The sequence below is a fragment of the Macaca thibetana genome, chromosome 1, assembly GCF_024542745.1.
Source record: "Macaca thibetana thibetana isolate TM-01 chromosome 1, ASM2454274v1, whole genome shotgun sequence".
NCBI classification, from domain to species: Eukaryota; Metazoa; Chordata; class Mammalia; order Primates; family Cercopithecidae; genus Macaca; species Macaca thibetana.
In genome coordinates, this window is record NC_065578.1 from 105,986,275 (window position 1) to 106,002,581 (window position 16,307).

A 16,307-nucleotide genomic window follows, 5' to 3' on the forward strand; every position below is an offset into this window, starting at 1 on the left:
TGAATAATAATCTTGAATGTAAATAGACTGAATTATTCAGTTAGAAGATATACAGTGGCTGAATGATTTTTTTTAATGAAGTCAAGAGTCAACTGTGTGCTTACTACAAGAGACTCACCTCCCCATTAAAAACAAACATAAACTGAAAGTAATGGGATGGAAAAAGATATTCTATGAAAGCAAAAGCCAAAAGTGAGCAGAAGTCACCATTTTTATATTAGATAAAATAGACTTTTAGTCAAAAATTGTAAAAAGAGACAAACAAGGTCATTATATACTAAAATAAGAATCAATGCCACCAAATATAACAATTATAAATATACATGCACCCAACTCTAAAACACCTGGATATATAAAGCAAATATTATTAGACCTAAAGGGAGAGATATACTGCAAAACAAAAATAGTAACAGGCTTTAACACCTTAACACCTTTATCTTCAACAAAAGACACATAATCTAGACAAAAATCATCAACAACAACAAAAACAGTGGAGTTAAGCTACACCACAGACCAAACAGACCTAACAGATGTTTACAGAATATTTCATCCAACAGCTGCAGAATACACATTTTTCTCAACTGCACATGAAACATTTTCCAAGATAGAGCACACATTAGGCCACAAAACAAGTTTAATAAATTTTTAAAGATATAAATCACATCAAGTATTTTTTCTCTGATGACAATGGCATAAAACTAGAAATTAACAAGACAAACTGACAATTTTACAAGTACATAGAAATTAAACAACATGCCCCTAAACAACAAATAAATTAGTGAAAAAAAAATGAAAAAATAAAAATGTTCTTGAGAAAACAAAAATGGAAACACATCATGCCAAAACCAGCAAAAGCTGATGTTAAAGAGGTTTATATTAATAAAAACCTACATCAAAAAAGGATTTCTAATAAAGGATCTCACTCTGTACTTCAAGGAACTAAAAAACAGGAACAAGTTAAACGAAATTGGTACAAGGAAGGAAAGAATAAAGCTTAATGCAAAAACAAACAAAATAGAGATTAAAAAATAATTCAAAAGATCAAGAAAACTAATTTTCATCAAACTATTTCAAAAAATGTAGGAAGGTAGAACACTTCCAAACCCATTTTTACAAAGCCAATGTTACCCTGATTTCAAAACTGGACAAGGACACAACAAAAAAAGGAATCACAGGCCAATATTCCTATTTGAACATAAATACCAAAATTCTCACAAAGGTGCTAGCAAACCAAATTCAAAATCACATTTAAAGGATCATACACTATTCAAGTAGGATTCATCCCAGGTTTGGTTTAACGTGCACAAGTCAATACATTTGATATACCACAGAAAGACAAAAACCATACGATCATTTAAATAGATGAAGAAAGAGAATTTGACAAAATTTAACATCCCCTCATGATAAAAACTCTAAACAAATTAGGTGCAGAAGGCATATACCTCAACACAGTAAATGCTATACTTGACAAACCCACAGTTAATATCATAACAAACAAGGAAAAGCTTAAAACCTTTTATCTGAGATCAGGAACAAGACAAGAATGCCCATTTTCATCTCTTGTATTTAACGCAGTACTAGAAATTATAGCCAAAGTAATTCAGCAAGAGAAAGAAATAAAAAGACTCCAAATTGGAAAAGAAAAAGTGAAATTATCCCTCCTTGCCGATGACATAATTTTATATACAGAAAATCCAAAAGACTCCACCAACAAAAAGAAAAAAAAATCCTGTTAGAACTAGTAAGCAAATTCAGTGAAGCTGCAGGACACAGAACTAACATAAAAATCAATAGCATTTACATACACTAATAGTGAACTCTGAAAAAAGACATCACAAAAACATTTCTATTTACAATAGCTGTAAAAAATAAAACATCTAGAAACAAACTTAAGGAGTTAAAAAGATCTATTCTGAAAATTATAAACTTGTTGAAAGAAATTGAAGAGGACCCAAATAATAAAGATATCACATATTCACAGAAGAATTAATATTGCTAAATGGTCATGTGACCCAAAGTGATCTACAAATTTAATGCAATCTCTATCAAAGTACCATTGACACTCTTTAGAAAAATAGTAAACAAAGTCCTAAAATTTGTATGGAACAAGGAAAGATCCCAAATAGCCAAAGCAACCATCAGCAAAAAAAAAAAAAAAAAAAAAAAAAAAAAAAGTGAAAGCATCACACTACCTAACCTCAAAACACACAATGAAAGCTATAGAAACCAACATAGCATATTACTGGCATAAGATCAGACACATACATACACCAATGGAACAGAATAGAGAGCCAAGAAACAAATTCACACACCTACAGCCAGCTGATTTTTGGCAAAGGTGCCAAGAATACACATTTGGTAAGGAATAACTTCCATAAATGGTGATGGGAAATAGGATATACACATGCAGAAGAATGAGACTAGCCCTCTGCCTCTCACCATATACAAAAATCAACTCAAAGTGGATTGAAGACATAACTGTAATAACCTAAAACTATGAAACTACCAGAAGACGGTATAGGAAAAATGCTGGGCAAGGGAAAATAAAGAGAAGGTTGATCAATGTGTACAAAGTCACAATTGGACAGGAGGAATACATTCTGATGTTCTATTGCTGAGTAGAGTTCTATTGCACAGAAGGGTGACTTGGTTAACAGTAAAATATTGTATATTATAAAATAGTTAGAGAGAGAATTTTGAATTTTCTCACCACAAAGACATGATAATTGCGTGAGGTGACAGATACTACCTATCCTGATTGCATCATTACATAGCATAGGTATATATCAAAACATCAAATTGTACCTCATAAATATGTACAATAATAATGTGTTAATTAAATATAAATATACATTTTAAGAAAACCTTATGTGTATGTTGCCTTTTATTGCTGTTAGACACAAATACAGGAGCTTGAAACAACACAAATGTATTTATTATCTTATCATTCTGGAAGCCAGAAGTCCTAAAAACAAAGTGTTAACTCGGCTAATTTTTTCTGGGGCTGTAAGAGAAAATTCGTTTTCTTGCCTTTTCCAGCTTTCAAGTTTTTCCTCATATCACTGCAACCTCTGCTTCTGTTGCCATATATCCTTTTCAGACTTTTATTTTCCTACCTCCACTTTCTTATGATTATTTAGGGCCGACCTGAATTGTTCAAGATAATTTCTCTTATCTCAAGGTCCTTAATTTAATTACATCTGCAAAGTCTTTTGGGGCAATCAGAACATGCACATCTTTGGGGTATCAGTATTCTGCTGATCATAATGTGCAAAACTGAACCTCCCTTTTTCCCCTTAAGACTTTTTTCCAAAATTATTCGTAATGATTTCTTCATATAATTTCATATAGTAGTTGTTTAACATATAAACTTGATGGGGTCGTCCTTGATTATTTTCTTCACCCTCTTTCCTACAGATTCAGTCTCCAAGTTCTATTGATTCTATATTCTAAATATTTTTCAAACGAATCCATCTTTCTATATCTTCACTGTTGCTTATAAAAATAAGGACGTGATCACTTCTTAACCTTTCAACAGATCTTCCTACAAGTTGTCTCTCATTATCTGTTCTATATTTCTAAACATAATTTTATTCATCAGTTAACTGCTCAAAATCTATCAATTCCCTTATGTCTATTTCCCTTAACATAAAACCAAACTATTTTCTTATATTGCAAGTTTACTCTGCTTCCTCTTAAACCTTATTCATTGCTAAAAAAGGCTTTTTTCCCATTTCCTTAGTGAACTAAATAGTTTCATGAGCTCTCGCAGCTCCAGATCACTGATTGTAAGTTATTCCTCTGCCTGGAGCACTTTGTCCTACCTGAATCTGCACTTCACAGAGATGACTCCTACCTGTCCTACATGCCTCATCTTTGATATCATCTACTCTTAGAAGCCGTCCTCTTTTCTGTGTTCAGACTAGTGGCCACATCATCTTTGTTCCTACTGCACCCAGAACTTTACACATTTAACATTATAAAGCACTTGCAAGTCTGTTATTTATACTTCCCCTCAATATCATATGCTCTGGAAGGGTACGATCCACCTCTGCCAACATCACAGTTTAATTCCTGTGGCTAGCAGAGTGTGGTAAAAGGGCTCAATATGTCTTGTTGAAGAAATGGATTTGCAATAAACTGTAGAACTTCTAAGAGACTAGCTAACTTTAAATGTGAATTTTAATAATATTGATTAACATTCTATAAACCATTTGATGTGGAGCCATTCTCATGAAACAAAATTTTAAATTTTAATTATGCATAGAGGAAATCCAACTCAATTAATGTTTGTGAAAATCATAGTACATACAAAACACTGTGTAAGCTAGCCTCAAATGTATAAATTCCCTTAAGTTTCCTAAAAGAGCTAGTATGAAAAATGCCATATATAATAAATAGCAGTGCAATAGACAATGAGGTGCATGCTATGAGAAAATTCATAAAAATATACAACAACAGAAAACGGAAAATTATTGTAACATGTTACTGCACTTAGCCACTTAATAATCCCAGATCAGCAAGACAATTAGTCTGGGAATGAAGCCCAGTTTTACCATTAAGAATGTAAAGATGAAGACCCCGGAAAAGAAGGCATTGCCCCTGACAACAGAGGTTTATTTCTGAAGACAAGCAGCTAGAAGTGACCATATTTTCCTGATTATGACATGTAGAAAGAGTCAACCCTGCACCTGGTCCTGCATCTAAGGGATAGCTATCAGTTCTTCAACCTTGTTTTCACTATGCCCAGTGATGACATTACTCTGCACTGCAGCCATTCAACTCATTTAAGTAAAGAAATTACCAGTTTCAGTAATAACTGAACCTGTTTAAAATGTTAATGAAGGTGTTGTTGTTTCATGGTAGCAAGAAAAAGACCTTGAGGAAGGAGAGTCTATTATTCATATTTTTTAAACGGTATCTCACTGGTAATTGGTATATATGTGGCAGTTTTAAAACATAATTTTAGAGTTCTTTGACCTATTTCCATCAAGAAATGGGGTCATTATCCCCACACCTTGAATATAAACAGACTAGTGCCTGATTTAACCAATAAGATATGGCAGAAGTGATACTATGTACATGCTGAGGCTAAGCCATAAAGGATAATCAGCTACCTGTTAGTTCTCTTGGAAAACTCGGCCTCTTAACTTTCATTCTTTGGATGCTCCCTCTCATAACTCTACAGCCATTTGTCAAGAAATTTAAATACAATGAGTGTCCAAGCTGAGACCAGACATTTGATTAAAGAAGTCTCCAGAATGCTCAGACATTTGAATCTCCCCAGATGAGGCTCCAGTAATTGTGGTAAAGACATTTATGCCCTGACCAAATTCCTGACTCAAAAATCCATGAGTATATTAGATACTGTTTTGTATTGCTGAATTTGAGGTGGTTTAGTACACAGTAACAGACAACCAGGAAAAAAAGGTAGACACTTGACAAGTATTTGAGGAAGAAAGAAACAATGGAAAGGATGAAAAGAAGGACAAAGAGAGGGAGGGAGGAGAGAGAGAAAGAAGGGAAGAGAGATAAAACATGAGAAAGAGCAAGAGACACAAATTCAGAGGCAGAGAGGATAGAGTGACAGAAACAGAGACAAATATGGGAGGAAGGAAGGAAGGAAGACAGGGAGGGAGGGAGGGAGGGAAGGGAAGGAAGGAAGGAAGGAAGGAAGGAAGGAAGGAAGGAAGGAAGGAAGGAAGGAAGGAAGGAAGGAAGGAAGGAAGGAAGGAAGGAAGGAAGGGAAAGAAGGCAGGCAGGCAGGCAGGAAGAGAAAGAAAGAAAGAAAGAAGAAAGAAAGAAAGAAAGAAAGAAAGGAAAGGAAAGGAAAGGAAAGGAAAGGAAAGGAAAGGAAAGGAAAGGAAAGGAAAGGAAAGGAAAGGAAAGGAAAGGAAAGGAAAGGAAAGGAAAGGAAAGGAAAGGAAAGGAAAGGAAAGGAAAGGAAAGGAAAGGAAAGGAAAGGAAAGGAAAGGAAAGGAAGAAAGAAAGAAGAGATGAAGGAAGGAATGAGGAAAGAAGGGAAGGAAATAAAATAAGTTGGAAAAGCAGGAAGGGGAAGAGTGAATAGTGGATATGACTTGAATAGTGGGTAATTCTTAGAGAGAGAGAGTTGTAAGAGAAAAGGCATCCAGATAAGTCATTAGCTGTCAGCTAAAAAAACAAAAGCCACTTTCCATGTATCAAATGTGAAATGTTTAATATAGGAAACACAGGCTTATGCAGCCAATGGAAGACCTGGAATCAAAGAATAAAGAAGCCACTGGGATTAGATGGAGATGGGGAGAATTCTCACAAGTATGCCATTCACACGCTTGGCTACAACTGTGCTTGAAGAAAAATAACTTTGCTTTCTCTTAAGCCTTCCAGATCTTGTATTTGTACTTCTTCTTGGCAAACTCTAAATTAGATACATGCAGGGAAGAGAATTCTGGGCTATATATTTGGTGGTTTCACTTCTGCATTAAGGCGGAAATGATGTCAGTGACACTGAGCTGACATTGGGCAACCCAGGATGCCAGACAAGTGCTAGTAACCAATACCTACATATGGAGAGACAGAGAACATAGTCAAAAGCACATCTCTTCCGAAACTGGATTCTTTGGTGGAAGATAAGAACGGAAAAATAAGCTGGAGTGAGGTGTGTACTTATTTTCTGTAGAAACTGGGAGAAGATAAACAAATAGCAGAGGAAAAAATAGCTGAAAGATTAACTGTGGAATAACAACTAATAAATAAGATTTGATGATTGCTCTTGTTGGATCTGGAGCTGTAATTAAAAGTCAAGGGTAGTCCAATATGACCCAGCCATCCCATTACTGGGTATATACCCAAAGGATTATAAATCATGCTGCTATAAAGACACATGCACACGTATGTTTATTGCGGCACTATTCACAATAGCAAAGACTTGGAATCAACCCAAATGTCCATCAGTGACAGACTGCATTAAGAAAATGTGGCACATATACACCATGGAATACTACGCAGCCATAAAAAAGGATGAGTTTGTGTCCTTTGTAGGGACATGGATGCAGCTGAAAACCATCATTCTCAGCAAACTATCGCAAGAACAGAAAAACAAACACCTCATGTTCTCACTCATAGGTGGGAACTGAACAATGAGATCACTTGGACTCGGGAAGGGGAACATCACACACCGGGGCCTATCATGGGGAGGGGGGAGGGGGGAGGGATTGCATTGGGAGTTATACCTGATGTAAATGACGAGTTGATGGGTGCTGACGAGTTGATGGGTGCAGCACACCAACATGGCACAAGTATACATATGTAACAAACGTGCACGTTATGCACATGTACCCTAGAACTTAAAGTATAATAATAATAATAATAATAATAATAAAAGTCAAGGGTACTCTACAAAAGTCATACTTTCCCTTCTAAGTCAGTGTTTTCTGTACTGTGAATTTTTCATGTACCGTCTTAAAGATTTTCATCGAATCCATGAGCTACTCCCAGAATTTCTTTCTTAATATTTTGTCTTTAAATATATTCATTATTTTAAATTAATAATTTTATATTTCAATAAAAATTTACAAACTGGTCACAATGGAAAGTGTGAATCACTCAATAAAACAGAATGTATCAATGTAAACCCTGAGTCAAAAGGGCCTGGAGATTCCTGAAGCTCCATACAGGAGAAGACATTTTTCTTTTTTGAAAGAGAAAAGAAAAAAAAGTGGAATTAAAGTAACACTAAGATTTATTCCTCCATTCTGAAAGATAAATTATACATACTACAACAGGAAAGAAAATATGTACTATTTGGGGAATACAATCTGAAGAATCTTTTCAGTTAAGAAATTACACTTTGTTGTTTTTATTTTTATTTTTAATATTATTATTATTATTTGAAATGGAGTGTCACTCTCTCACCCAGGCTGGAGTGCAGTGGCACAATCTCGGCTCCCTGCAACCTCCACCTCCCGGGTTCAAACGATTCTCCTGCCTCAGCTTCCCATGTAGCTGGGATTACAGGCGTGCGCCATTATGCCTGGCTGATTTTTCATATTTTTAGTAGAAACAAGGTTTTACTATGTTGGCCAGTCTGGTCTCGAACTCCTGACCTCAAGTGACCCACCCTCCTTGGCCTCCCAAAATGCTGGGATTACAGGCGTGAGCCACCACAACTGGCCCACTTTGTTGTTCTTAATATTTATGTTAGTTAATTGAGAGTAACTCTTTCCCAAAGTCAAGACCGGATGACACTATGACTAAAATGAAGACCGAAAGGTAGGACGGAATGTCACCCAGGCTCAGGGATTCTGCCTCCAGGGGAGTAGTAAGGACCCCTTTGTATCAATTGTCTGATCCTTCTCATTTAGCAAGGCTATGGATTGAGTGTGTGCTTTTCCCTACTTCAGGGGCCTACAATTGAAGCTATCCCACTCTGACCAAGGAACCAAGACAGTACAGCTAGTAAAACCCAAGGAGCAAGGCAGGAGGGGATTAAAAACACAAGTTTCTTTGACTAATCTGTATCTCTTCTCCTCTAGGTCCATCTCATTGAAATTAAAAGAATAAAGGCAGGGCTTATCCCAGAGAAGGAAGTCAAATTTGGTTTTGGCATGTCCTGAAATAATCTTAAAAACAAAGTAATGTTTCTTAATTATGGCTAAATATTTTTACCTGGACAAGCTTTGCCACTGATATTTGCTTGTGCTTTCTTTACAAAAAAAAAAAGAAAAAGAAAAAGAAAAAAAGGGACTATCAAGTGTCACATAAGCATAAAATTATACAAAGAATAAATATACTGGTTCTCTTTGCTGTAATCAAGGTATTGAAAGAAAATTGCAAAGAAATACTTGGTGAGGCACTGCTACTTAATGCTGTAGCAGGAATGTGATCAAGTTTGTTAGCAGCGGTCTTAGTGTTGTTTTTTGAGGGTGAGGGGTAGGAGATAATTCCACAAGCAGTAAGAACAATCCCTGGTGTCAGGGAGTTTATTTTAGGAAGCTATTATAGAAATGCAAGGAAGAATGAGACAAAAATCTAACAAGATTAGTAATGAAAAAAGGAAGCTGGATCACCTGAAAAAGATTTTAGTGAATGACATGGTGGAAGTGAGACAAAGAGAGGATTAAAGAGGGTACAGAAATTTCTAGATTATAAGGTTAAATAATGTTGTCAATGCAAACGAAGACTATAGGAAGCTGAACAGACTACATTTTGAATGGAGACCGTATTTTGTAACAGAAATAAAATTTATTACATTTGAAAAGCATGTGGAACACCTTATTGGATATATCTAGGAGGCAGTTGATAAACTGAACTTGGAAATGCTCAGACCTAGTGGTATAAATTTGGGAATCAACACTTTATGCTACCTGAAATCCTGGAAGCAGATGAGACAACCCACAGAGAGATAGCAGGGCAAGAATACAAGAACACTAAAGGCAGATTCCTTGGGTAATCCTACAAGTAAGGGGAGAAAGTAGAAATGAGGAGCAGCCAAAAAAACAGAGAGGCAGAAGCAGAACAACAAATGCAAATGACACCATCAAATACAAAGAGGTCAGAAACAAATGGCTTAAAAATCACTAACACAGAAGTGGTGAAATAAAACCTACAGAGATACTGAAAACAGAAGGACTAGTGTAAGGGCTTCATATATCTTCCTGGTTTTTCAAATTGTGATTCTACCAGTCTGGATGAAGCACCTATTTTCCCTCTTCTTCCTGGCTAACCTCTGCTCACACTCACTCTTTGCCTACCTGCTCACCCCGCCTAAAATGCAATTGTGCTACTGTCCTCTGATAACACACTATACAATCCTCTGTCATGCATTTCATTTAATACCCTAGATGGCTGGTCTACTTATTTATTTTCTTAACAAAAAATATGGGCTCTTGGAAGCAAGGATGCTACATCTCTTTTTAAATGGGACAGTATTTGGCACACTGTGGATGCTTCTAGATCACACTTCACAGCCTCTTGATTAGAAATGAGAGAAGTTGATTGGAAGAGACTTATCTCAATATATCTAATGATAGTGATTGTACATGAAGAAGAACTTAAGCAAACACAATTAGGAAAAATTATAGCTCATCAGTCAAGTGCTCGTAGTGAGAGTGGGCTTCTAGGGAGAGAGAGAGAGAAAAAAAAAGAGTAAATGCCTAATTTTGACTTTTAATGCAATGTTCCCTGGTTGTTTGACCACCAACTTCTGGAAACTTCCCATAATCAGCATATTTCTTATATGCTTCTAATTTGTGTTTCCAAGTTTTCCTTGGCTCCCTCACTCCTGGCTTGTTGCCCTAAAATGTCCCACTGCCTTATGGAACACTGCTCAGCACATAAATCAGTGACACTTTGTTTCCCAGCATGAGTACTGTGAACAGTTTACTCTTTGAAGAACCTCAAAGTGAACTGAAGAGATCAATGGGTCCCACTTCCAAGGAAGTGAATGATGTTTTATCTATACTGGTTTGCTGCTAAATTTTTTTAAAGATAGCCAGGAAGAGAACCTCCCAATTATTCTCAGTGTGAATTGTGTAATAACTATATGGGATAAAAATACATACCATTTAATTCTGTTTTTCTTGAAGGTGACCTAACATTACCTTTCATTGACAATCTGGGGACAAAAATTTAAATCAGTTCCAATCACCTCAAGAAATATTTGTTATTTCAATAAATAGGTACTCTACTGATTCCTGAGAATTCATGGATCCAACCTGCATATTCCTTATAGTCTAGCAGGGAAATAAAACTGAGTTTTAACTATCAAATAGCTTGGTCTGTTCAGGCAGCTACAAGAAAATGCCATAGACTAGGTAGCTTATAAACAACAGAAATGTATTTCTCACATTCTGGAGGCTGGGGAGTTTAAGATCAAGGCCTTGACAAAGTCAGTGTCTGGTGAGGGCCATCTTCCCACTGTCTTGTCACATAGCAGGAGAAATGAAGGACATCTCTGGAGTCTCTTTTATACAGGCTCTGCCCTCATGACCAAATCATCTCCCAAATGCCCTTCCTTCAAATACCATAGCATTGGGGATTAGATTTCAGCATATGAATTCGGATGGGACACAAACTTTCAGTGTATAACATAAAATAAATAAATGACAGTGTAAAGGACAAAATGTTTAACATATTGATTTGATGATTGAATATTCTGCCCTTAAAAAGTGACTTTAAATATCTTAACAGGCTTTGTTAACTCCAAAAACCTACACAATGTTCTCACTGAGCAAGAAAATTGTTGAAAGCATACTCAAACTCACTGGTTCCTTTCATTCATTTACCCTCACTTCTTAAGTGCCATATGATCATTTCCCTGCTTAAATATTTTCAGTGGCTTCCTGTCACCCAAAGAATAAGCCTAAATTCTTTAGCTATGATTAAAGAAGCCCATGAGTTCTGCATTTTTTGTCATTTTTAATCATTTAACCACTAACTATGTGCTTCCACCTCTATTTCTACATATATCCCACTCACCCTGAAAGACACACCACACATATACACACATTTCACACTTCATAATCTGAAACTGAGAATTCCCTAAAAGTATAATGGTGGTTCACAAAGTCTGCCTTGTGCAAGCTATTCTCATTGCCTAAAGGCCTCCCTCTACCAGTTCTGTTTCCCCGCATCCTTCTGCTGCTACTAAATGCTTCTTTCTTCTTTTAGACTTTCCTGCTTGTCCTTCTATGCTCATCCAAAAATGTTGGAAGGGTTCCTACTCCCTCTTAATGCTCTCTGTGTTACTGTGGACTCTTATGCATGCTTCTGTCTCAGCATTTGCCACACTGGGTATGTTCACGGATCTCCTCAATCAGACTACAAGAGCTTTAATAGCAGAGACAGTTTATATATTATTTTGACATCCCTGGTGTATAAACCAACACTTGGCATAGTACATACTCAATATACATTTACTAAATAAAGCATTTATTCACAAAACTGTGTCATTAACAATAATAAATATTTCATACAAAGCAATGATGCTCAAAATAAAAGGGTAGTAACAGAACATAATTTTAAATTAGTTTGGCAGGAACTGGAATTCTATTTCTATTTTAAAAAAAGTCATGTGTCAGAAGGTAATCCAGGGCTCAGCAGGTGCAAAGGTGTAATCATGGTTCTTGAGGAGCATTACAAAGCATCAGTAAGTAGCTTTTTTTTTTTTTTTCCCTTGCTCAATAGCTATAGAGATAAACGTGTTTTAAATACTCTGGCCTCATAAGACTGTACATTATACCACAGACTAACATTTGGTTGGTCCTTTAAAATAATGTGTTTTATAAACATTAGCTTGCACAACACTAAGCTGAGAATTGATAGATCAAGCCATATTTACCGCAAACCTGAAACCTTATAGAATTTCCATGTTTTAATTAAAAAATATATTTTACAATAATCTTACTATGGTCTGCACTCAGATCACAACCTGTAATAGTCCCTGATTTTTATGGCTGGTTTTGTGTGGCATACCTAATGTACAATGAAGTCTTAAATGCTTGCTTAATAAGGAATTTTAAATACAGATTATGTGATTCTTCCTTTGCAACACTTTCTGCCTAATGCCCTTGTTCTGCAGGGAATTTCATTAGCATGTGCCCTGATCTTGTCCTCCAAGCCTTCATTGCTTCAGACAAGCATGAGTTTAATTGAGAGAAAACCAAGCTGTGACTGTGACTCAGGTTTAAAGGCTGTTTCTCTGAGCAAATTAAATCCTGTAGAATGACTGAGTGTTCTGTTCCATACTCTTCTGATTTAATGCTGCATATTAATTGTTGTTCTCCTATCTTTTACTCTTTGATTGTTTTCCCCAGGATCCTATTGAAGGTGATTGATGTTCAGATAAATTTGTCGGTTTCATATAGAGAAAGAAAGATTAACATGTGCTAGTAAGAACACTGGATTACAAGATTTTAGATTAAGCTAAATATTAACACAATATTAGCACATGCTTTGGCGGATTTAAAAAGGAAGAGCATGGTAAATAAAATACAAAGCTGATAATCAAGAAAAAGAATCCTGTTTTCTTAAGGACAGTTTCTAACACCCCCCTTTATAACATATAAACAGTTGTGCCTTTTGGTTTATCGGTTAACCCTTGATCATGTTCATAGACACCTGCAAAGAACTGAGGAGAAAAACAGATTTTTAAGTGTTTATTCCCACTACCGCCTCACCTTCATGTAGAACTATAAGGTTCTGCAGGACAGGAGTAAGAGCCATACCTTGCATTGGTTATAGGCTCCAAATGTTTCTTAAACTTGAATTTTACTGTAACATCCAAGTTTACTCAGAACAAGTGCAAAGGTATCAATTATTAAACCACTCCTCATTTTCCTTTTTCCTCAATTTTTTTTGTTTTCTTCTTGTTGTTGTTGTTGTTATTATTATTATTGATCACTTACTTCTATAAATAGCCTCAAAACTTTCTGGAATATGGCAGAACATAAAAACAGGGGAAAATGATGAAAGAAAATTAATTTGACATTTTCACAGAGGGAGAAAAGAAAATGGGTAAACTCGTTTTTGTAGTTACATTTCTAGTTTACCATTATTATCAGAGTTTCATTTAACTGAAGACTTCTGCCTTGTGCAGCTAATGGTTTATGTTAAATGTATTTGCCAAACTGGACTCCAAAGGATGAAGCAAGTTCGCTTGTGAAATCCAACTACATCTTTACCAACTAAAAGTCACTATGAATGTTAAATTTTTTGCTGAAAAAAGTCATCTCGGGTATGATGCTAATATATAAAGCCTACTTCATGAATTTGCTTATTTTTTTCTTTTCCCTTCAGACGTTAGCCAGCTAAAGTTGTTACACATACATTAATTACACCAATTACTCCCAACTGTATATGTACATGCATTCAAGACTTGATTATCTGAGCTAGAAGAAGTGGTTATGCATGGCACAAATAATAAAAATAAGCAAAAAATTCAAAATCCATGTACATTGAATTAATAAATGCATTATATATTTGTGACACAGTTAAGTTACTTTATTATGTTTGCTTAATTTAATAATTCAATTACCTTGCATTTCCTTATTCCACCCAGGTAATGACAGGGAAAGCAGGTCCCTGGAAAAATCCAGCCTACAATTTAGGGATTTGGTGATAGTCTTCTATTTCTTCTCTATTTTCAAATTTGTTTTTTGTATTTTTGTAGCTAGATGTTTCCCATAATGTTGCTTTAATATTCTACAATGTCCAACACATATGAAAAAATTATCCTCACAGGTATCACAGTAAAGATTCATTCATTAATCTCCTGTGATTAACAGAAGCTGGAAGAAAGCCAACTCCTACCTAAGAGTAATTCCAAATTTAATTTCTTTGGAGTTTAGGGGGGTACTCAGTTCTTTGAGTTAATCTTTATAGAAGTTTCCTAGTTTAGATCAGCCTTTGTAAGGCAGCATGGTATAATGCAGTGGTTCTCAAAATGTAGTGTGCAAAACAGAGTAACTTAGACGGTTTGTTGAAAGACAGATTGCAGGGCTTCCGCCCACAAGTTTCTGATTCAGTAGGTCTAGGATGGGGTCCAATAATTTGCATTACTAACAAGTTCTCAGGGGATGCTGATACCGCTACTTTAAGATCTCATTTTGAGAGTCACTAAAGTAAAGGTTAAGTTTAAACTCAAATTCAGCAGTACAAGCTATGTGACCTAGGGCAATATATTTAACCTCCCACCGCAGTTTTCTTATTTGAAACCTAGGGATAAAAATAGCAGCCTACATCATAGAGTTTTTTGATGATTAAATGAATTATATATTTAAAATGTTTATAAAAATGCCAGACACCTACTAAGTACTGAATTAGTGTTATTGTTGTTCTTGTTCTTTTTACTTACAAGCATAGGTTATTCAGCATAATCATAAATAAATTAACATCAGAGAAACAAAAAAAAAAATTCTTTCTCTGAAACATTTGGCTGAGTGCTGGACACTGGGAGAAAAATAATGTGATAGGCTTATTCTCCAGAGTGATCTGGAGAGGAAGATTCCAGAGAAGAATGTGAGTCTTGAATATATTATGATAGATCATCACAAGGCAAGAAAAGAATGCATGAAAGAGACAGAGGAAAGGGCACTAAGGTGAAAGCCTTTTATTTATCTTTGATATGTCAATGCTAGGCTCATATTAAGGGTTCAGTGAATATGTTTTACATGTCTAATATTTGTTTATTAAATCTCGAGCTAAAATTGAGCGCACAAATGTGACCAAAAACAGGCTGTTCTCTGTTCTCCTAGAGCTAAAAATTAAGTTTAAAAGTTATATAAGACCATGTAGAAGAGCCAATGTGGCAAATGCCAAAGAGGAATTTACTGTTTTTAAGAAATCAGGAGACACTTCTCTGAAAAAAAACTAAGGATTGAGCTGAGGTATGGGCAGTGTAGGCAGGAGTACAGTTGCAGCCTTAAACATGGTAAGTTAAATAAATAAAAATTTCTTAGTTTTTGAGGTAGACAGATAGAAGATAGATAAATGGTAATCCCTCAATGCCCATTGAATGAATGCATTACTAATTAGCAATTATAAGTAATATAAAAATAAATAATTCAAATTCAGATATGATTACTATAAATAACTACATCTAAAAGAATGTTTTCATGGCAAGTTATAGAAAATTCAAATTTTTAAATAAACAGGAATTAATTTTCCTCACACAGAAGAAATCTGGAAATAGATGGCTTCTGGGGTTGTTGGTTCAGTGGCTCATCACCTGGAGACCTGTGGTTCTCTAATTCTCTGCTCTTTCCATCCTGATTGCCATCTCATGGTCATAAGATGGCTGCTATATGCAAGGAAGGAGAGGAATGCATTTAATGCATTTTTCACTTGCATTCCTGATAGTCTCCTAACTGTCCCCAAAACAGATTTCTCTTTAAGTATCATAGGCCATAATTAATTCACCAGATAACCCAAAGGGCAAGGTAGTATATGTAGGTTGGAAACGTAACTGTAATGACTTCCTTAGGCTAACCGTGACCCGCTTCCCAAGGAAGAGTCTGGGTACAAAGTCAGGATCTTTTTAACTAGGAAGAAGGAGCATGGATATTGAGTAGGCAATTGACAGTTCATGCCACAATAACATATATTTAAGATCTCATTTTGAGAGTCACTAAAGTAAAGGTTAAGTTTAAACTCAAATTCAGCAGTACAAGCTATGTGACCTAGGGCAATATATTTAACCTCCCACCGCAGTTTTCTTATTTGAAACCTAGGGATAAAAATAGCAGCCTACATCATAGAGTTTTTTGATGATTAAATGAATTATATATTTAAAATGTTTATAAAAATAGTTTTGGTTCACGGGTGCA